Source organism: Sorex fumeus, unplaced genomic scaffold (genome assembly GCF_029834395.1).
Source record: "Sorex fumeus unplaced genomic scaffold, SorFum_2.1 ptg000010l, whole genome shotgun sequence".
Taxonomy (NCBI): Eukaryota; Metazoa; Chordata; class Mammalia; order Eulipotyphla; family Soricidae; genus Sorex; species Sorex fumeus.
This window is the reverse complement of record NW_026606067.1, coordinates 32,108,931-32,133,266: the sequence shown is the minus strand read 5'-3', so window position 1 is coordinate 32,133,266 and position 24,336 is coordinate 32,108,931. Positions and strand designations below refer to the sequence as shown.

Here is a 24,336-nt window from a genome sequence, read left to right as displayed (position 1 = left end):
CCATAAGTTACTGGTACCCATTGAATATTTGCAATATACCATGTGTAATTTAACCTGGGTTTGACCTCATCCAAGGCAATTGTACTCACTGTACTATTTCTTCAGCCCTCCCTGATGTAATTTTTAAGGTGCTGTTTGTCATTTGTGGAGCTGGGTGGAGGTTTCATGTAAGAACTATCCTGGTTACTCGTACTAAGGAAAGTGGCAAGAAAGAGTGGGCCAAATTCTTTAATGGTGTGATGTATTTAGTATAAACATGTCTGCTCATTTCAACATAATTCACAAGTCAGGGACATGTCATGAGGTACTTTGGTTCACACCAATGTTGCATCTAGTCTCAACATAATTCATGAGTTGGGACATGTCGTGGGGTGCTTTGGTTCATACCAATGCTACATCTAGCTCCCGTTCTCCCAGGCGGGCAGAGACAGTTCCCAGTTGCTGGTTGGCAGAGACCTCCCCCTTCACAGTCACAGAGTTGATGACAACTGACTCCAAACATTCCAGGTAAACACTCTTTAAGGAAAGAGAAATGTTGAAAAATTAACCTCTAACACTTTCACGTGTGCATCTAAATTTAAATAAAAAATATCATTTCCTCATGTTTGAATTTTAAATAGCCAGGTGGATTGATAAAATGACACTTGTTGATCAGAAGAGAGGAAGTTTTGAAATTCTCAGGAAGGAGTTCTATTTACACATGATTTTTTAAACTTGGTTTAAAATTGATATACTTACACACTTGTTTGCACCCCCTTCAAGATACATTTTTATTTATTTATTTTTATTTTATTATTTTTTTTAATTTTATTGAATCACTGTGATCAATTAATCACTTAATCAATTAATCACTGGGCTGGAGCGATAGCACAGCGGGTAGGGCATTCGCCTTACAAGCAGCCAAAATGGCTGACCCGAGTTCGATTCCTCCGCCCCTCTCGGAGAGCCCGGCAAGCTACCGAGAGTATTCGATATGCCAGACACAGTAACAACAAAGTCTCCAATGGAGACGTTACTGGGCCCGCTCGAGCAAATCGATGATCAACGGGAGGGCCTTTTTATTGAATCACTGTGAGATAGTTACAAGCTTTCATGTTTGGGTTACAATCACACAACGATCAAACACCCATCCTTCCACCAGTATTGGTGCACATTCCCCACCACCAATTTTCCCAGTATACTCCCCTTTTCCCACCCACCCCCTATCTCCATGGCGAACAATATTCCCCATACTCTCTCTCTACTTTTGAACATTATGGTTTGCAATACAGACACTGAGAGGTGATCATGTTTGGTCCATTATCCACCCTCAGCACACACAAGATATATTTTTAAAGGAAAAGAGTTTAATGAAAGACACCAAATCTTTCTAATCAAATGTATTACTCTTAATATTTTTATTAGAATAGCACAGCAGTAGGACGTTTGCCTTGCACGTAGCCAACATGGCCGACCCGAGTTCGATTCCTCCGCCCCTCTCGGAGAGCCCGGCAAGCTACCGAGAGTATTCGATATGCCAGACACAGTAACAACAAAGTCTCCAACGGAGACGTTACTGGGCCCGCTCAAGCAAATCGATGATCAACAGGAGGGCCTTTACTTTACTTTACTTTACTTAATTCTCCACAGAAGAGGGTAAGGACGTACTGTATTCTCAGAATTTAATAGTAATAGCTACAAAAGCAGTCTAAATTATTATATTGAATCACTAAATGCATGAATGGATAAGAATGGCATAGAGGTAATATATAAAGATTTAGTGACATATAAGGATAAGGTATAGGACTAAAATACAGATACTATTTATTTATTTTAATTTAATTTATTTTTCTTTTCATTTTGGGCAATGATTAATGGTATGCAGAATATATTCCTTGCTCTGTGCTCAGTATCAATTATGGAGGTGCTCAGGAGACTGTGTGATCCTGGGGATTTGTATCAGGCACAAGAAAACAAGTACCTTAACTTTTTCTCTGTTTCTATAGATCCTTTTGAATGATTGAGAGAAAGAAGAAAAGTGTTTGCCACAGAGGCAGTCTGAGGAAGGAGGAGGGGTGGGTGGTGGGTGCAAAACTGGTGATACTGGTGGTGGGAACTGTATACTGATGAAGGGATTGGTGTTGGGATATTGTATTACTGAAACCAAATCATGACCAGCTTTGTAACTGTGCATATCACCATGATTCAATTAAAAAAAAAAAGGCAAGGCAACGAATGAGCACTCTAGCTTCTGATTGAGCTGCTCATCAACCATGATCCCAGAGACTCAGAAACAAACCCAGCAGCTTTTGGCAGAAATGCATGCAGACTATGCATTAGGTTTCCAGAGCCAGGCCACCCCAGGTGAGAATGGGTTTCATGCCTTGGCCTGCCTCCCCTGGAAACTCGGTTGCCGCCGCCATCTTCCAGAGGTCTAGGGACAGCCAGGGAGAGGCCCACAGTGATGCAGTGATGAGGAACATGGGGCCTCATGGGATGGGGGCGGAGCTGGCCCTCCCCCTCAAGCCCCCTCTGCACCTACGAGACCCCAAGTTTCCACCCATGAATGAGCCCTCTGGCTGCTGATTGAGCTGCTTCTCAGCCATGATCCCAGAGACTCAGAAACAAAGCTCGGAACCCAGCGGCTTTTAGAAGAAATCCCTCCAGATTTAATTATTAAAACTTCAGAATTCCAAAATTGGGTGGGCGCAGTAGCGGCCGCACATCATCATATGTAATTCATAATCAGCAATAGAAAACAAATTGTCTAATGTTGCCTTTTCGGCAGATCTGAGTGTTGGGGTAAAATCTCAAATAATAATGGTGGGTTTGGTGTCAAAATGTTGAATGTAATCAAAGTGGAAATCATCTGCCACACAGGTAGGGGGAGGGTGTGGTATGGGGGGATAGTGGGGTTTTGGGTGGTGGAAAATGTGCGCTGGTGACGGGTCGAGTGTTTCATCGTTGTATGACTGAGACTTAAACCAAAAATTTTCTAACTGCTCTCACGATGTTTCAATAAAAAAAAAGGCAATAACTTGGATCCATGTAAATTGAAATTACCTATAATTAGACAATCATAATTGTGGTTGTTGTACTCAAAATCAAGGGATCACACAAAACTAGACTAAATTTGAACATTGACTGAGAAATATTTAGTTTGGTATTGATTCCAATGGGCCTGATCAGACATGTTTAATTTAAATTGCTTTAAAAATTCTTACTGGTATCTATCAATCCATATTTATAGCATATTACTTTCTAAATTTATAATTTATATGTTTAAATACTTTCATAAAGTTTTAATATCTATTTTAGCCATTTTTATAGGGGACACACACAGTATTGCTTTGTGGACTGTGGGGCCATCACCAGCAATAGATTCACTGCCTAAATTTTAGGTACTCGGGTTCAGCAGGACTCTAGGTCACTAGGTCATACTCTGTGGATCTCAAAGCACCACTTGGTATCACAGATAAAACTTAGACCTTCATACATGCTAGACATGTGTTCTCCCAATTGTCATTCTTTTCCTCAGTCCCTACAAGTCATTCTTTCAAAAGTACTTAATACATTTTTGACATGAGATAGACTCTTCCCAATGAATAGTAGTAATTTGTTTTTTCAAAAATTTCTTTATACAAGCGTACACATTTTGCTCAATCAAGAAAATCAAGATTAGTTATACTGACTATAGACCATAGAGTGAATTCTTGTCACTTTTAATATACAAATTAGAAGCTAACGTGATTTACTTTTTGCTTTTGATTGGGGTTTACATGTTTGAAAACCTGATAGTCATTCAGAGGACACTTAACAACATACTTAAAAACACACTCCTATACCTTTCTCACGCTGGGTGCCATGGAAACCTGCTGGGCAGATGCATAGTCCGCTTGCTGTATTGCAGCTGGCTCGATTTTTGCAGTCAAAGATGTGAGCACAATTCAAACCATAAAATCTAGGAAGGCATGCTAGAAAATAGAAATGTCAAAATGCTATTTTGGCTTTAAGAATAAATAAAAGGAAAGTAAAATATAGGCACCAAGTCATTTATTTCCCAAGAACAGAAATTAGAAAGCAAGTCAAAACAATTATTTAGTAAACATCGATTTAGTAATCGATACAGATAAGTGAGTAGACAAGTGCCCTTCTATATAGCTAGTACAGAAAAATTTCTTAATAAATTTGAAATACTTTCATGTAGGCAAAATTTGTTAAGGTATTCAGCCAAAAACCTCACCAATTGTGTAAACACACAAAAAATAAAAAGGCCGGCGGTCAGGCCGCTTCCCCACTCCACGGAGGTCGATAGCAATGGTCAGGCGAAGGAAGGAAACGAGGCCAAGCTGGTTGGTCTTAGCAGCCGTTTATTACATGGAAGAGATGTATGTCATGGAGGCCTCAGGAATTCTCAAGCACGTGCACCTTTGTTCTCTCAGCTTCTGTCCTCAGTCCCATCTTCCCAGGCTCTCTGATGCACGTGTCCCCCCAGAGAGCCCTGAAATCTCCCTTATATAGATCATAGTACCTCTAAAGGGCGCAATATAGTGATGTCATCAAAAGGAGTTGCAGAAAGAACTTTGAGGCGGCAAACCATACATTGTTTCTTTACATCCACATTGTTTCCTTACATCCTCAGACCAGTAATACTGGCCTCCGGAAAGAAGATACAAAGCCAAACTGAAACCTTTCACAAGCACTTTCACAAGCTTCAAGCACCTTGATTTGCATCCCAAAGACCAGCCTGGCTAGAGCTGGGAATCCACATCCCAAAGATCAATCCTGGCTAGCACCTGCTGCATATCTAAGACCAGCTAGGTTTCTGAGAGAAAGGGGAAACTGTCTCAATATACTGAAATCATTTACTGAAGACAGTTTGAAGGGGAGAAAGCAGTCTCATCCAAGCTAGTCAGGACACACAGGAAACTGCTTCTAGGACGGGTTTCTCCTCTCCTTGTCCAACCAACATATAAGCATACATAATATTAATCATTTTGTATGGACACAGTAAGAAATACTTTGAGTTTATAGAATTGCTCTCCTAGGGCAATCTCGATCTCAGACTGCAGTGCTCAGGCCAGATATCTTTCCTATTCCTAGCAGCAGGGCCCTAGTCTCGTCGTTACTTTTGGATCATGACATCATTTGCCTATGATCAACCCCTTAACTTATAGTTAAGAATCGTGGCACCTTGGCCTGGCCCATCGCGATGCCAGGGTAGCACATAACTTACCGGCTTGCCCTGGTTCCATCCAGTCCCACGTCGGGACCCTGCCCTTGGGGTGCTAGGAAGTGAGGGCAACTGAGGCTTTGAAAGAATCCATCTTAGGGCATCAAATTTTTGTGTACTTTAGCTAACTTGCAACATTGCTTTCTGTAAAACTGCTTGGCTGCTTTGCACCTGGGGGAGAGGGGACTTGCAAAGTGAACAGGGCATAACTTCTTTCTACAAGATTCAGGTGTATTTACTGTCCCTGAAATGTATTGTCTCAGTAAAGCACCCTGCAGATTTGGGTAAAGGCTAACTCAGGATGCTGGTGGTTGGGGGAAATTGCCCTTTCCTGGAATGTATTGTCTCACTAAAGCACCCTGCAGACTTGGGTAACACAAAACGAGGATGGTCAAGGGAGATTACCTAAGGCTTAATGATTCCAGCTATAACCTTGCTTGTGCTGACAATCGATGTACGTAAATGCTGATCTTTGAATCTATAGGCTAAGGAGTGAGGTACTTTTAAATGGATTGGTTAAGAAAGTATATGTTGTTACAAATCTATTGGCTATGAAATGCGCGGGCTTTGCTGTAAAGGCCAGTGAAGGCCTATATAAGATCCCCTTTGAAGAAGTTCGGGGCTCTCAGCCACTGCCCATTTCTGGGGTATGCTGCGGAGCCCCAGCATGCTGGTCTAAATAAACCCCGTTTTTACTCCTGCAGGAATTGTGTCTATCTGGTCTCTCCGCGCCTCCCAGGGCCAGGGAACTCCCGATCCCAACATTTGGAGGTCCCACCGAGATCACCGAGGACCCTGCCCCAGGGACGCAGGATTGAGCCGCGGGGTAAGTTAAGGCGCCTCTTTCTCTCTCTTTGTTTCTCCGGTACCGTTTTACTCTAGTTACCGATCGGTGACACAAGCACAGTGGTGTGCAAGCACAGTGACAGTGGTGTGCAGCACACTGTTGTGTGTGCGAGCCTTGTGTCTGACAGACGTGTCGGGAATAGACACGGGCCGCAGCCCTGGGGGACGCCCCGGAGGTGGATGAGGGCCAGGGACGCCTGGAGGCCTCTTTGGTGGTAGCCTCGGAGAGGCTACATCTGGTGTGTCAGGAATCATCGGCCGCTCTATTACTTCTCTATTCTTCTTTCCTCTCCAAAAGGCCTTGCGCTTGCGTCATTCTTTTTTTGTAGGTTGGATCACGCTCGTCCTTTTTCTCTACCGAGACACCGTCTTTGGAACCATGGGACAATCTCCGTCCACTCCTCTCACTCACTCTCTCCCACTGGTCAGAGGTCTGCTCTCGTGCTCAGAATCCTTTTCTGATTGTTAAAAAGCCTAAATGGCAGACCTTTTGCTCTGCAGGATGGCCGACGTTCCAGATTGGTTGCCCCCCCGAGGGATCGTTCCACTCGCCTCTTATCTTCCAGGTCAAGGGAGTCATCTACCAGCCTGCTCCCCGGGGGTACCCGGACCAGGAGCCTTAGGCAGGAGTGCCAGGCCGGGGGGAGAAGGGGCCCCCACTTACTCTGCTCCTCCTCTGCCCCTGAACCCCGAACTCTCTATTGCCACTCCCGGGCCAGCACTGGCCTTTCCCTACTTCTGATCTCTTCACTTGGAAGAACTAAACCCTCTGGAGGTGAAAAATCATGTGCATGCCCTTTGGGCATATTTGGGAGTCCCAGGGTGACTGGTGAGTGTGGTGCACACCCGTGTGAAAGAGTGGACCGGTCCGAGCGAGTGCCTAAGTGTGAGCTGTGCGTGTATCCATAGTGTGTGTATTTATTATCTTTCTCCTAATTCTGTTTATTAAGATTGTTTAATACGGGTCAGAATTGATCACTTCTCTGAGATCCACAGGAAAGCTCAGGATCTGGGCTTGACAATCAAGAAAGGTAAATTTGACACTTATTGTTCATCAGAATGACCTTCCTTCGGTGTGGATTGGCCCCCACGAGGTTCCTTCTCTCCAAACCTTGTGACTCAGATAAAGGAGGTAATCTGTGGAAGATCTGCTGTGAAGTTCTCCTCCAGGCAAGCATCTGAATAGTCTCTGCCAAGAGGCACCCCTCCTTTGTCTGTCTTGCATCACCATCCACTATTGGGGGGATGGGAGGAAAGCCCACTAGTGAGAAGATTCTGGGAAACTAAGGCAGATCAATTTACAGGCAGAAAATCCTTTTCCCCACCCAGTCTCAGCTAGAGGTCAATTCAAATGCTAATGAAGGCAGTCCAGATGTAAGGCAGAAAGAAAAAAAAAGGGGTAAAAGGCAGGTAAGAAGCCTAAGAAAAGCAGCAAGCCAGCAAAAGCAGGGAAGATGTAGCAAGCTGAGAGAAGGCAGAACTGTTTTTTTTTTAAGGAGCAGAGTTTTTAAGACCACAGCACTAAGTTTGGCTCAGGCACACAGCTGTGGGTCTGCCCAAAGCCAGGCCCACCCAGGTAGAGATGAGCCTCTGAATAAAGGCCAATTTAAGGGAGGTTAGAGTCCCCTTAGGAGAGGCAAAAGTGATAGACCTGGAGAAAAGTTTTGCCAAGGAACCATCCCTTTTCATAGATTATTGCTTGCAATTAGGAAATCATCTGAGGAGCTTCCAACTAGGTAGTTTTAGATAAGGAGATCTTATTGACCTCTGTAACACCATGTGGCCTGAGTATATTGGGGAAAGATAGCCAGTGAATGGCAGTTTGCATTACCAGATCATTTTGCAGTCAGATCTTTGCAGGTAACAAAAGAAATAGGAGAGTATCAAAGCAGAGGAGGCAGGAAAATGCGAGATCTTATGATTAACTGTTTGACATCAGAAACAAAGAAGCCTATCCCCATGTCTGATAGGAAGGTACTAGTTCCCTGCCTCAGAATTAGCCTTGGCGAAAATATGGTAACATCTTTGTCATAGTTTATTTTGCCGGCTTATATCAACAAAAGCGCTTTCTTGACCCATTTTTAACAAGTGGGAGACTGACTAGTTAGGCTGGGAAATGAGGAGCAGAGTTCCCAATCAGCCGCCCTGGGAGCTGTCCCTTTCTCAGTCCATCAGTTTCTCCCTGCCATTTTTTTGAAGGGTCAGATTGATCGATCAACTACAGATATGTGCACATGTACGTGTGGTGTTTTCGTCAATTCACTGTCTGTCTGTCTGTGTCCGTCTGTCTGTGTCTGACTGTCTGTCTGTCTGTGTGTCTGTGTGGAACACTTGAGTGTTGGAACCAGGCTGAAATCAGAAGTAGAAATTTTAGAGAAGTTAGTGACATGCAACCCAGTGATTTAAGAAATGCAGTTGTTTTAGGAACCTGTTAGACAAGGGTTAATCCTTATCAGAAGGTTGAGCCTACAGAGAAAGCAGAATTCTCAATCTAAATTTCTTGTTAGAAGAACATTGATTATATTATTAACAGTTGAAATCCTTTTTGAACTTAAGAATCTTGTACTGTCTAGAAGAGCTATGGAACTAGAGCCTGAAACTAAAGTGAAATAAGAGTTCAGAGAAAGCAAGAACTTGTCTTACAAGCCTCAGCTAACTTTTATGAAAAATTTGTAAGAGGCAGTTTCCCTTTTTCTCACAGAACCTAGCAGGTCTTAGTTAGATACGGAGATCTCAGGTGCTAGCCAGGCCTGATCTTTGGGTTGCAGATTCCCAGCTCTAGGCAGGCTAGTCTTTGGTACGAGAGTGGAGAGAGGATTGGAATAAACTGCAACTAAGATCAAGCAGCCTGGCCATAAGGTTTCCTTCCTTTTCCTGCCCATCTCCATCTACCTCCCTGGAGTGGGGGAAACTACAGAACGCTGGCGGTGGGAAAGATAGATTGTTGCCATCCTTTTTGTGCTCACACAACAATTCAAATATTTTCTTATGCTGATATCAAAGTTTGGTTAAAAAAAATCCAAAGGGCTTTTTCTGTGTCTGAAAGCATGTTTGTATTTCTGTGGAATTGTTAAAAAGTATCTGGTGTAGAAAGCTCATGATTTTAAATAATTAAGGTACAAGAACTATTGAAATTAAGCCAAAGAAGGTTTTATCATGTTTTATAAAAATTGATTGTTTATAGGTCTTATGCTGTTATGTTAATGTACATATTTGTATCTGCATTGGATTAGAATATTTGACCTAGAAAGAGTTAAAATAACTATGACACATTAAAACTGGTTTAAAAGTAATGGTTTAGTTTAATCATGAGTTTCTAGAGTTATAAAATTGGTTACAAAGTTTGTCCTACCAGTGCTCTATCTGATCTCTGAGACTCTTGGTAACTAAAATTTCTAGGGCTACTTAGTAATAAGTTGTATTGAATTAGTCTCAGATGTCAGCCTGACAATTTGAAGCCATAGCATTGCTTGTCTAGTGCTTGAAAGTGCATGCTATTATTTTGATAATTTTATTTTATGCCAAGGTTTGTCTCCAGGTATCAACCTAGCCCTGACCTGAGATGCTTTCTGTTTCATGGTAATATATGAGTGTTTTAATCTTTTTGTATTTGTGTTTTCCTCTAAATCAGAATTTTAAGATGTCTCCTGGTTAGTTTCTAATGTAAAGTGATCTTTTGCCCAGTGGATATACCTTGTAACAGCTTTAATTGTGAGCATTTTTAAGCATTTTGAATATCTATGGAACTGATCTAATGCTTTTGAAATAGTACTGCAGAGTACAGTTTTGTCATGTTAAGTGAGATGGTTGGTAACTTGTGTCTAAATTTGGGAGATCACATTGTACATTGTACTACTATAGATGTATGCCATAAGTCAGAAAGATAATGGATGGAGATATCGTCAGTGGGAAGAAAGGAAAGGAATTCTGTTAAAGTGAAATTGATTTTTAAATGAATGAAAGTTACAGAATGTATGTAAAGGAATGTGTAGAAGGTTTGAGGTTGTTCTAAAGAAAAGGAACTGGTCAAACTGTTATAAGAAACGCTTTAAATCACATGCAGAATTCTTCTAGCACCTTTGTGGTAAGATCTATGGTAAAGATGATTGATGGATTATCTGGACTCCTGTTACAGTGCTCTTAAGATCATTGAATTTTTCAAAAGTTGCAGAAATCAAGGGTTTTGACATGGGATTAAAAACATGTTAAACGGTATGCTTTATCTCTACAGATTTTAGCTTCTCTGACTAGGACCCACAGCAAACAGGTGTATTACATCTCTGTGAGTAAAGTGAAATACTTGCTTTTCTCTTCTTTTGTACCTTCAGTATGTTTTTTGATGTTTCATGGCACTATGTTGGTTTGCATAAATCCAGATAAGTCTTTCCTCTCTGTAATAGGGTCTACCCCTCATGCAGACAGGAAAAACCAGCCATGGGACCCCAAAGCCCTCTTCCAGGGAAACAGTCAGGAGATCTGTCTAAATGACAGGAGCAGGGATTTAACAGGTACTGTTTCAAGAACCCTACAAACCTCAGAGCGACCCTAGAGGCAGGCTGGCTCGAGAAAAGACTGGAAACCATCACTGCTATGGAGAATGAGGAATCTAGGACTCTGCAATGACTGACTCAGTCTGGGCCTACTCTCAGCGTCAAGGAAAAACCTGGAAACCAGGATTTCTCCCAGCCCTGAAGAAGGGATGGGATGGATTCCTTTCTGCCAGGACATCTCTGTGGAAAACGAGGACCAAAGCCACAACCCAAGGGCTCGAGACATCGCGGGACATCTTCTGGCCAGGCCTGGGTAGCTCTGACGTGCCAGATAAGATTAATGAAGATTAATGCCACTATTGTTGTGTCTCCTGTCTTTAGCTGATCCCCAGGACTTCTCAGTAAATAATTGGGTATCCCAAATGGAGAGTTCTCTAATCTTACTGTGTTTATGCAAAAGAACAAGCCAGGTTTGTTAAACTATCTTGCAACGTTTTAAAATGAAGGTGGAGAGAAAACCATGTTTCTGTAACTTGCTTTTTGTAAGAATCAGATTCTAATTCTACAGAGGTGATTGAATAAATGTATTCTAATCTTGATCTAAAAGGTACCCCCTTTGGGGAAATTTAGATAAAACTTAGTTTACTGTCTGTAGGTAAAACAGCCTAATCTGTAAAGGGAACTCAATATTATACATGCTGTCACTAGTCTGATACGAGCATTGAAAGCCAGAGCTTTACTAGGGTGAAGCTCATCTCAAAGTGCAGAATTGCTTTCCCCCGGTCTGAATTGGCCAAAGTGTCGAGAAAGGCATCTAAACTGGTTAAATTAGAGTAGATTAATATCTAGTTCTAAAATACTGTGAATTTTCTTTCTATACTTTATTGCATCTCATTTTCTGTGAACAGTCATTTGGAGAGAACAAGAATATTATCAGCTCTTAATTTCTGTTGCATCATGGGATTAACAACTCCTGAACCAATGCAATGGAATATTATTAAAGGGTTATGTTTTAACACTAGTGAGAACCATCTTCCATGGGGAGGAACTGAACAGCAAGTAAGATAGAAGTAATTCAGAACTGTGCTTTCTGTGCCATTAATGAACCTAGTGGAAATCCTGAGCCTCCTCTCCTAACACCTGTTCAGCATCAAGGAACTTAGAGGTGAATCGGCAGCTTGACCTTATACAAATGATCAAATGTTCATATGTTCAAGGTATAAATATATGTTGGTTCTCATTGATAGCTTCAGTATATGGGCAGAAGCTTTTCCAGTCTGTACTGAGAAAGCCAGAGAATGGCTTGGTGTTTCTGTGACCATTAGAAAAATCTGAACACAGGAAGTTATATTATCAACCAAACCTGTTTGTAGAGTTAATCCTTTTCATTGTTTTAATGATAGAGATGGGTATGGCATTATGTTGCTTTGGTTTCTGTTGCTTTAACTCTTTTTAAGACCTCATCGAGAAATCTCTCACATCCCTGTTCGAGATAGTCTCCCAAAACCTGAGAGGACTCGACCTTCGACCTGTTGTTCCTCAAGAACAGAGGGCTTTGCTCTGATCTGGTGGAGGGATGCTGTTTCTACGCAGACCACACTGAGGTTGTCAGAGACTCTACAGCCAAGCTACGGGAAGGCCTTGAACGACGTCGGAGAAGCCTGGGAGAATTGGTTTGAGTCTTGAAGATCCTCCTAATTCGGGGCAACAGTACCGGACTCTACCCACTGAGGGAAGCTACTCTTAACCACGGGTCCTTGAATTAGGCCCCGACCCCCCACGATCTCTAGGATTAGAGATGCTCATGAAAAGAAGTGGGGAATGAAAGAATCCATCTTAGGGCATCAAATTTTTGTGTACTTTAGCTAACTTGCAACATTGCTTTCTGTAAAACTGCTTGGCTGCTTTGCACCTGGGGGAGAGGGGACTTGCAAAGTGAACAGGGCATAACTTCTTTCTACAAGATTCAGGTGTATTTACTGTCCCTGAAATGTATTGTCTCAGTAAAGCACCCTGCAGATTTGGGTAAAGGCTAACTCAGGATGCTGGTGGTTGGGGGAAATTGCCCTTTCCTGGAATGTATTGTCTCACTAAAGCACCCTGCAGACTTGGGTAACACAAAACGAGGATGGTCAAGGGAGATTACCTAAGGCTTAATGATTCCAGCTATAACCTTGCTTGTGCTGACAATCGATGTACGTAAATGCTGATCTTTGAATCTATAGGCTAAGGAGTGAGGTACTTTTAAATGGATTGGTTAAGAAAGTATATGTTGTTACAAATCTATTGGCTATGAAATGCGCGGGCTTTGCTGTAAAGGCCAGTGAAGGCCTATATAAGATCCCCTTTGAAGAAGTTCGGGGCTCTCAGCCACTGCCCATTTCTGGGGTATGCTGCGGAGCCCCAGCATGCTGGTCTAAATAAACCCCGTTTTTACTCCTGCAGGAATTGTGTCTATCTGGTCTCTCCGCGCCTCCCAGGGCCAGGGAACTCCCGATCCCAACAGCTTAAGTTGAGAAGGCAGATGCCCAGGAGTGAATAATATTCAAAGCCAATCAATTCCTAAATTATAAAGCATAATATTAATTAATTGTCTTCCTGTATCTATACAAAAGGACATTGCATTAAAGTAAACTGCTCAAAAGACATAAGGAGAGGAGAAAGGCAATATTAACTTACAGTACAGCTTCAGTGTCTAAGTGATGTAGGCAGGTAGATAGGGAAAGGCTCTCTGCAATGAAACAAAGTTTCATAGAAGAAGAATTCTAGAACTGACCCACCCTGTGGACACAGAGAATAAAGACTTGATAAGACCATCCCCAGACCCTGAAGATATGGGCCTCCTCCCCATGAAATTCCTCCTTTCCGAGAACCCCCCTTTCAATCCGGTTAACTCCAGTGACCCAGCCCCAAGGAGATTCCAGAACATTCCGAGTCAGAAGGATCTATAAGAACCAGCTCGAGAGTCCACTTGGGGCTCTCTCCACCCTCGGAGAAGCCCACATTCCCTCTGGACGCGTTACTCTCTCTCTCTTATTATCTGCTTATCCCTTTTTCTCCCTCTCCAAAAGCCTCCAAATAAAACCTGTTACTTCATTGCTCGTCTACTCCTGAAATTCTTTTCTGCGAGTGGGACAAGAACCCCAGAGACCTCGGGTAAGGCTTGGGACTGGTCTCTCCTTTCCTGCAAAGAGCGAATTCTGGCCCCAACTTGAGTCCGTGGCTCCCCGAGCAATTGGGTGGTGGGGATTAACTCCCGTGCCGAGAAGATCAAGCGGACTTCAGGTGTGGCTTGACGGCCACCTTGTGGGGCTGGCGGGGCTTAGGCCCATGCCGAGCAGGTGCTCACTGCAGACTTTACCGGTCCTAGCCTACCCAGGGTCCCGGGTGGCAGAGGCGGGTGGGGAGAAAGTGACCATCTTTCTCCTCCCCACTTCACATAAGTCACCCATGGGACCCACCGACATCATAAGAAGGATGAGACCTTCCGAATTGGTTGGGCAAGAGAGCATAGAAGTAGTTACAGACAGACAAAGTAATAGGAATGACTCGGGAGCACTATGATGGGTGCAACCTGATAAACCTAAGCTCCATGTACTCCAACAATCAATGCTTTCCAATATCTTAAAAATTCCTAAAAGAGCAATATCTTCAAACTTAGATCCAATCTAAATTTTATAAAGGTAATTTTTCAATTTGATTTTTGGAATGAATAAGAGAATATCTAAGGAAGATATTCATATAGATTTGGCATTTGAATTCCTTAGTAGAAATGGCAGCTCTTGGTATGAGTAAGAGGAGAAAGAAAGGAAGGAAAGAGAAAAGGAATAATAAATAAAATAATAAATATACATTGGGTTAACGTTTTATAAGTGAGGTTTTAAGTTCTATAAAATTTAATCTCTGAAAAATTTCTTTCATGACCTGTAAAGCACAATATTGAATTTGCCCTTAGAATCCAATACTATATTTTTCCTCATTGGTTGGAAAAAAATCATTATTTTTGTGATTGAACATTAAAAGTAATTAGGAGTAAGTGGTCTTTCCCAGTCATTTAGAAACTGTATACAAATGCATTTTTTGGATGCTAGAACTGTCACCAATGCTGGGAGAATTTCCTTATGAAGGCTGTCAGAGATGTCTGTGAGAGCTAAGTTTGAGGTCACACACAGTATTCCTTTTTCCTGTCTTGAATTTTCTCTGTGACTGTGCCTAACGCTCACCAATGAGAATGGATATTTATGAAATTTTTTCATCCATAAGTTATCAATTTTCTCCCTTTCTCTGCCTTCCTACTCCTTTACACCTTTATTATCTCACATGTCCCATCCCTAGAAATTCAAAGTTGGTTTTGCCGAGGCTGTGTGTGGATGACATTATCCTGTAAATATTGAGTTACTTATGACAGAAATAACATTAAGAGAAAAATCACACTTAAGGAAAAAAAAAAGAGAATCAATCAAAAGGGATTAGAAAGACATCCTTTTATAAAAAGTGGCTTTCCAATAAAAAATCTTATTTTAAAATTTTAAAAAGTGAACAACAGAAGACTCTGCAGTTTCATCTGTTTAGTCTTGTATAATTTTCATTAAGAATTTGCAACAAAATATTTTGCACTCCTTAGTTGAATTATACACAAAACAAAATATTTTATTGGGCGTGAGCAGTTCAAGTCACACAAGTATTACTCCTGGATCTGCACTCAGGGATTCAGGTCTGCCACATGGAAGTCAAAGGCTCTGCCTTCTGTACTCTCTCCCACACCCCCACAACACAAAGTGAAAGAATCCATATTAGGGCATCAAATTTTTGTGTACTTCAGCTAACTTGCAACATTGCTTTCTGTAAAGCTGCTTGGCTGCTTTGCACCTGGGGGAGAGGGGACTTGGAAAGTGAACAGGGCATAACTTCTTTCTAAACCAAGTGTGACAGGATTCAGGTGTATTTACTGTTCCTGAAATGTATTTTCTCAGTAAAGCACCCTGCAGATTTGGGTAAAGGATAACTCAGGATGCAGGTGGTTGGGGGAAATTGCCCTTTCCTGGAATGTATTGTCTCATTAAAGCACCCTGCAGACTTGGGTAACTCAAAATGAGGATGGTCAAGGGAGATTACCTAAGGCTTAATGATTCCGGCTATAACCTCGCTTGTGCTGACAATTGATGTACATAAATGCTGATCTTTGAATCTATAGGTTAAGGATGAGGTACTTTTAAACGGATTGGTTAAGAAAGTATATGTTGTTACAAATCTATTGGCTATGAAATGCGCGGGCTTTGCTGTAACGGCCAGTGAAGGCCTATATAAGATCCCCTTTGAAGAAGTTCGGGGCTCTCAGCCACTGCCCATTTTTGGGGTATGCTGCGGAGCCCAGCATGCTGGTCTAAATAAACCCCGTTTTTACTCCTGCAGGAATTGTGTCTATCTGGTCTCTCTGCGCCTCCCAGGGCTAGGGAATTCCCGATCCCAACAAAAGCTCATAAAGATATCTTTCTTGATTTTTCCACTTCTCTAAACAATACTATCAGTCTAGTTTCCTTCTCTTAGAAGAGAGAGAAATCTCCGTCTTCCTCCTCTCCAAGTCCAAAATAATCAACAAATACAATTAATGCTCTTTTAACATATATTTGCTCATTACTATACATTTTACTGCAAAGTGTAGATTTTTAAAATTGTATACTGCATAGCTTCTCACAATGACACATCATTTTTCCAATGATAACTACTACGTTGACACTTTGGAGATTTATTTCACCAAAGTAAGGTCTCTTGACAGTTCAGAATCCCCCATAACACTACCACACTGAAAGTAGAAAGTGTTTGCATTTTGGAAACATATATATGCAAGTAAACATTTATACATATATATGTACATACATACATATATATATTTTTAAACCTCATGCAGCTATTTACAATTTTAGAATCAAGACAAAGAAACAAAAAATAAACGATATTTTTTCCACATTTCCAACCCAAGAATCCACAGATTGGTTGACACAAGTTTGAAAATTTAATAGGTTAGAATTGAAATGGTGTAGAATTTTATTCTGTGAAATAAGTTTACCAGTATTAAAACAGGTTGAAACAAATGAAAACAAATTTAAATATTGCTGGTATTTCTTTAGGTGCTTTAACATTTGTCATCTATTAATACTCATATTTAGGGGGGAGTCACATTCTTCACTGCTAAATGCTTACAAATATATTATTATGACAACTTTGAAAAAGTAAATATTGCATATTATTATTATTATTTCTGTTCTACAGATCATGAAATTTATAAAAATAGTCTAGATATATTTAAATGGCCAAGATAGGTCAGATATCACTAATTCTATATTTTCACATATTAACCTCAATCTCTTTAGGGTTTATTAACCTCTTAAGTGCTTTAAATTGATGTTAGTCAATGTCCAAGACAAATTATTGTATGATTCTGTGTTTTCCAAACTTCTAATTGAACATACTGAGTTCTAATAAAGAACCAATATAAATAAATATATCCAAAGTAAATTTATAGGCATATTTTTCAGAGTTAATCCTAGATTAAGATAAAACAGATAAACAATTCTTGTCTTAATTTTGACTACAAGAAGCTATAGAAATAAGAATAATTTTAAGAAGACTAAAAACTGATTACTTTCTATCTTACAGAGTGTATCTGTCTTTTTCTTTAGATAACTCTAAATATAGTAATATAGACTCTAGATAATTATAGAATGATAAAATTGTTTCTCAAGCAGCTGTACCAAGAAGAATACACAAATCCAATGACCTCATAAGAGCAACTGTCAACATATGAAATTTTCATTACAGCTATGAAATACATTATAAGATCACTGTCACTGTCACTGTCCTTCCGTTGTTCATCGATTTTCTCGAGTGGGCACCAGTAACGTCTCCATTGTGAGACTTGCTGTTACTGTTTTTGGCATATCTAATATGTCTCGGAGCTTGTCAGGCTTTGCCGTGCGGGTGCAATAATCTTGGTAGCTTGCCGGGCAATCCGAGAGGGGCAGAGGAATCAAACCCAGATCAGCTGCGTGCAAGGCCAAAGCCCTACCCGCTATGCTATCACTCCGGCCCATTATAAGATATTATAAGACAAACGCTAAATAAAATATTTACATTTGTCTAATGTGATATCATGTTGAATTCAGATTTTTATTTTAAAATCATACTAAAATCAAAGTTTGTTAACACCACAATAGGCCACCCCATTTTCTCTGTTTACCGTATTCACATTGTATTCCATAGTATCCTGGAAGGCACTCACAGCTTCCAGAAAACCTGTTACAAATTCCATTGTTCTGACATGTTCAATTAAAACGGCAATCTGGGACATAATGATGAGGAGAACATTCTGAAAAGGAAACCACCTGAACGTTAGTTATAGTTATGAAAATTATATCTGTAATAAGTTCAAAGCAAAACAGTTAATTTTTCATGTGAACAAATAACCAGATCACATAGTACAAATAAATATAAACACCTAAAGGAAAATTTAAAAATATAGAAGAAAATATCAAAATCATGCTAAGTAAACGCTGTAAACTTAGGCCAGCTAATTATAGAAGGAAAAATAGAAAAATGTAGAATAGCTACAACGTACTAAAGAAAATGTAAAAACAGGTCATAACTGGTATGGCTTCCTTCTGGGTCCCCTGGACCAAGGAAATCCTCACTACCCCTCTCTCAAACCGAAGACATTCTCCCACAGTACCACAATACTGATACTGGCCTCTTTCTCTTCTAGGTGCATCCTAACCTCTTCCGTGCTACCCCTGTGTCATGATCACTTCCTAAATCCCCTTCAAGTCCATTACATTAACCCTAACCTAAAATCAAAGATCAAATACAGAAAGGATGAAAAATAATCATTTGAGTTAATAGAAGTCACGTGAACACACATAAATTCTTGGATAGCCATACTTATACCAGACCAAGTAACATTTAATGCAAAGATAGAAACTAGACACAGCGACAGTGAAGGACACAACTCACTGGTTAAGGGAACAATAGATCAAGAAATACTGTATCAATATTTATGTACCAAATGAAGACTCAGTAAAGTTCATAAAACTTCTACTCACAAACCTAAAGAAACACATTGACAAAAACACAATAGTAATGGGAGACTTCAGCACTCCACTTTTACCACTATACTGATCAACCAGAGGGTATATCAGAAAAGAGATATGAGCCCTAAAAGATGAACTAAAACAACTCGGATTTTTCGAAATATAAAGGGCTCTTTATACTCCCAAACAAGACTAAACATTCTTTAGTGCACATGGAACATTCTCCGGGATAGATCACATATTAGGGCATAACAATCTTACATAAACTTACCAACATAGAAGTTGAAGTATCTTCTCAGACCTTAATACCATAAAAGTAGAAAATAACCACAGAAAGAAGATGGGAGAAACTTCTAACTTTTGGAAGCTGAATGAAACACTGCTAAATAACCACTAGATCAAAGAGAAAATCAAGGAATAAATAAAAAGATTTCCTGAAACGAATGAGAATATAGATACAAACGCTCAGAATCTACAGGATTCAACAAAAACTATACAAAGGGTAAATGTATAGCAATACACTAAGAAAGAAGAAAAAGTCCTAATCAAAAACTTAAAAATATATTTCAAAATTTGGAGAAGGAACAACAAAACAATCCAAAAAGGAGTTGAAAAAGGGAAATAATAAAAACTGGAGCAGAAATTAACGACATAGAAACCAAGAAAACAATTGAAAGAAATCAATGAAATCAGGAATTGGTTTCAAAGAATAAACAACATAGATAAATCTTTAGCTAGATTCACAAAGAAAAAAAAGAGAAAATATTTTAAAAAAATCAGTGCAGAGATGAAAGTGGAGCAATTGCAACAGATCCTTCTGAAATTCAAGATATAATAAAAGATTACTATGAACAACTTTTATGTGCTGAAGTTGGAGAACCCAGAAGAAATTAACAGATTCTTAAAGTTGTGTAATCTCCCAGAGCTGACTGAATGAGGAGGAAGAAGAAAGCCTAAAAAGGCCAATTACAACTAAGGAAATATAAACAGTAACTAAGAATCTACCCAAGACAAAAGTTCCTGTCCAGACAGGTTTACCGGTGAGAACTATTCAAACTTTCAAAGAAGATTTATTGCTCTTAATTCTCAAACTCTTCCAAATATTAAAGACATAGGAATCCTTCCTAATGTATTCTCTGAAGCTAACATTATGCTCTTCCAGAAAAGAGTACTTCAGACCAATCTCCCTGAAATCCTTAGCAAAATCTTAGCTAACTGAATTCAATAACATAAAAAAAATTGTCATGTAACCCAATCAAATGGGATTCATTTGAGGGATGCAAGTATGGTTCAGTATACCAAATCAGTTACCATAATATAGCATGTCAGTAAAAGGAAAGATAAAAATAACATGATCATATCAAGCAATGCAGAGAAAGCCTTTGAGAAGATCTAACATCAACTCATGAAAAAAATCTCAACAAACTTGGGGTGAAATGAACTTCCTCAAGATGGTAATGGCCACCTATGATAAGGATCATTCTTTTTTATTTTTTTTGCTTTTTGGGTCACACCCAGCAATGCTCAGGGATTACTCCTGGCTCTGAGATCAGGAATTACTCCTAGCGATTCCTGGGGGACCATATGGGATACTGGGGATTGAACCCGGGTTGGCAACATGCAAGGCAAACACCCTACCTGCTGTACTATTGCTCCAGCCCCTGCAGGGTCATTCTTAATGGTGAAAAACTGAAAGCATTCTCTCTGAAATAAAGCAAGGATGCCCAATGTATATATTTGTATTCAATATAGTATTAGAAGTCATGTCTATAAAACCAGACAAGAAAAGCAAATAAAACTGATCCAAATTGGAAAAGAAGTCAAATTTTCAGTTTGTATAATACATGATGTATAGGGGACCTTAAAAAGCCCAATAAAGCTCCTAGACTCAACAGAGTGAAGAAAGTGTCTACGAAGTCAATACACAGAAACCAATCACATACTTATATACAAAAAACAAATCAGAGGAGAAATACATGAGTTTTTAGACCATTTAATTCTAAAACATCCATTATCTAGGCATCAACTTTAAAAAAAGACATGGGATATCTATGTCATGATAACTTTAATTTCATTTAAGAAAGAGATTGAAGGTTTTTGTAAGTGGAAAAATATTCCATGCTCATGGATTTGAAGAATCAATATTGTTAATATGACTATTGTACCTAAGCTATTCTATAGATTAAGTACAATTCCAATCTGCACTCTCTCTGCTCCATAAGCATTTTATCTGATACCTAAATGTAATATAAAATCCATACAATGAAACATTATGAGTATAATTTTTCAATTTTGAAAACTTTCAAAAAACGACTGTAGAGGTCAATTTCAAGTGTGAATCTTATTGCCAAATAATTCACATAATAAGTACATAAAAATATGTTATCCATATATATAATAAAAGTACTTATTCTTGCAATATAAACTAATTCATTGATGAATCTACCGTATTTAGCATTCTAAAGAGAAAACTCATATTCTTAGTTACACAAATGTGTAAAGTGATTGCAATAATTTTACTAAATACTTCAATAAAATAATTGAGCACATTAACAAATACATAGCTAGATATAAATGAAATAGTGAAAATAAAGAGTTTACTCAATGGAAAAGAAAACAAAGAATTGCACTCAGTTGGTCCATGTTAACTTTCAGAATTAAGAGATGATAAGAAATTGTTTTAAATCTTTAAGCTTTGTGGTGTGTAGTTATTCATCAGTTAATAATTGACTAGAAAACATTATTACAAAATAGAAAGATAAATGTTTCTAATTTAACTTGAATAATTCAAAGAAAATATCTCTAATATATGTCTAGTACATAGAATGTTTAACAAAGGAAATACTTTATAGAAAATCCACTATCTATGAGTAACTTATTAAAATTAAAAAATCATCTCATAAAATATTTTTCCTAGTAACAACAATGAAAATTAAGACTACAATGATAATGTTTCTCACTGAAAGTTTTACACCTTACTCTTTTGACAAAGCTGTGAAGAAACAGGAATTTCAAGATTACTTATGAGGACATAAAATCAGAGAGTTCTGCGTGGGGATGTGCATTTGTTAATATGTTGGAAGACTGAATTTGTCTTCCAACATTTTTACCAGTGATCCAGCAAGTCTTATGTTTCATAATGAAAGTTTAAACAAAATCAAAACGTTTTATCCCAGCATGTCACAATGTCCCCAGAGTGATCCCCAAGCTCATACCCAGGAGTGAACTCTCAACACAGAGTGATCCCCAAACGTTTTATCCCAGCGTGTCACACCAGGAGTTATCCCCAAGCTCATACCCAGGAGTGAGCTCTCAGCACAGATGTGTGTGGGCCAAAATGTCACACACACACAAAAAAAACTAAAGCAAATATCCTTACATGTACATGTAAGATCCAGAAGAAAATCAAGGAAACTGTAAATTTCTCAAAAGCACAAAGCATGGCATAAACAGAGCAGGGGTGAGTATGTGTATCTGTTCAATTTCATTCAAATTACTTTTTTTCTACATCCCACCAGCAATTTCTGGAGTCAAAGTGATTACGGATGGTGGATTATAACACCTATTTGATAGCATATTTATTGGACTGCAAGTTTTAAGTTGAAATAATTTTAATTATAAATTCACTGTTTTTGTTTGTTTATTTTTATTCAGCATGTTTAGCCTTCCTCTCATAACAATATTTTCACCTACACTCTGACAGACTCACTGATTTGCCCCTTTCTTATTCTACAGAACTCATGAATAGCTTCTATAATGCTAAACTCCAAATGGAGTGGCATGTCTCCACTGCTGCATAAATCAACCCATTGTAGCACTGCACTGTAGCACTGTCATCCTGTTGTTCAATGATTTGCTTGAGCGGGCACCGGTAACGTCTCCACTGTGAGACTTTGTTGTTACTGTGTTTGGCATATTGAATACGTCACGGGGAGCTTGCCAGGCTTTGCCGTGTGGGCAGAATATTCTCGGTAGCTTGCCGGGCTCTCCCAGAGGGGCGGAGGAATTGAACCCGTGTTGGCTGCGAGCATCAGTATATAAAATAATTTCATTTCACCCATTGTAATTGTTAAAGAATAGACATCAGGACAATTTTATATTTCTATTTATTGCTATCTATCAATCAATCTATCTATCTTTCCATTAGCATTCTTTTTTGTTGTTCTTCATTGCTTGGAGTCCACATTTGACTGTGCTTATGGCTTATTCCTGGTTCTACGTTCAGAGATCACTTCTACAGAGGTTAAGGAAAGATCATATCGGGTATCAGTGATCAAACTTTGGTTGATTGTGTGTAAAACAATCACCCTCCCTATCTCTGTGCTCTGCCTGATCCCTTGTTATCCACTCATTACCAACTTATACCACATTATTTGAAAAGTGCACAAAGATTGCTTATAAATAAAAATTACTTTATGGGATACATTATTTAATTTTTCCTGATAAAGTACATTTTTGAGAGCTTTCCTTCTGCTTCATTTAGTTAGGTCCATTCTAAATCTGAGCTTGTTTCCACTCAGGACTCTGAATACTACTCCTTGCCTTCCTCAATGCCTCAGTGGTGATCAAGGGACTTTATCCACCTTTTTAGCAGCTACAGACTCAGAAAGTTTGATTTTCATAAATAATTAAAACAAAAAGAGAATAGTTGAAGGAAGAATGAGATTTATGGCACAGAGAAACTCCTCCAGACAAATACTATTTCATTTACTTCAAGTTTCAAGAGTTTTAGTGTGATATACAGTAAATGAAATCAATAAAAAGTAAGAAAGATCTTTTGTTCGTTGTTCTGTCATTTGGCTTACCTCCAGTTGGCATTATTGAGCCTAATCAGAAGGGAAGGCAGAGCCCATCCATACCGGCTAGGTCCCAGCAGCCTCCACACCTGACTTGTGTCATGTAAATAATCTATAGAGCTCCTGAAGCAACATAACTACTCAACAAATTACATGCAGTGGGGATGGCACATATCAAAAATGCTGGGAACAATCTCTGTTGGGGGGGTTAGATGAAAAAGGAACCCTTATCCACAACTGATGGGAATCCTGTCTGGTCCAATTCCTATAGAATACAGTATAGAGGGTATTCAGTAAACTCAGAATTGAGGTCCCATATGGCACAGCAATTCCACTTTTGGGTATCTATTCCTGGATGAAAAAACATTCATTCAAAAGAATGTATGCACACCATTATTTATTACAGCACTGAGTACAATAGTTAAGATTTGGAATCAACTTTTATGCTCAATGACAGATCAGTAGATTCTTAAGATATTATATATATGTAATATATATATAATATATATACATGCACAGTGGAATACTACACAGCTGTTAGTAATGGTAAAATCACTATGCAGTTTGTGGAACATGGATGGATCTGGAAGTTTAAAGGAGGGATATCCTTATCACCCCTTGGCACCAGTGTATATGGAGGGATAGGAAATAGAGTGAATGTGGAGAAGAGAAGAGACAGATGAGAGGCAACAGGACAGGAGAGCCAGGTACAAAGGTGGCGTTATGGAATAAAAGAGCCAAATAACTAAAACACAACACAGATTAACAACATTTAAATATCCAGAGACCTAAATTTTAAAAACTAAACTTAGAAAGGACTGAGGAGTGGAAGTGTGGGGACGTGGGAGGAAGTCCGAATTTCTTTGTGACCATGAAAGGCAAGCTTTGTGTGTGGGCCCCTGTATCCT

At 39.3% G+C, this 24,336-nt stretch overlaps 1 long non-coding RNA gene across 1 annotated transcript in view; it reads right to left on the bottom strand.

The window, feature by feature from the left end:
• Positions 1-397: 397 nt before the first annotated feature.
• The window catches only part of LOC130020121 (uncharacterized), a 49,173-nt gene continuing 25,234 nt past the window's right edge, over positions 398-24,336 (bottom strand). The window contains exons 2-4 of the long non-coding RNA XR_008791953.1: positions 17,786-17,914; positions 3,825-3,953; positions 398-516 (exon numbers count right to left, since the gene is read on the bottom strand). This is a non-coding gene — a long non-coding RNA (uncharacterized LOC130020121). The remainder of the gene's footprint in view (positions 517-3,824; positions 3,954-17,785; positions 17,915-24,336) is intronic.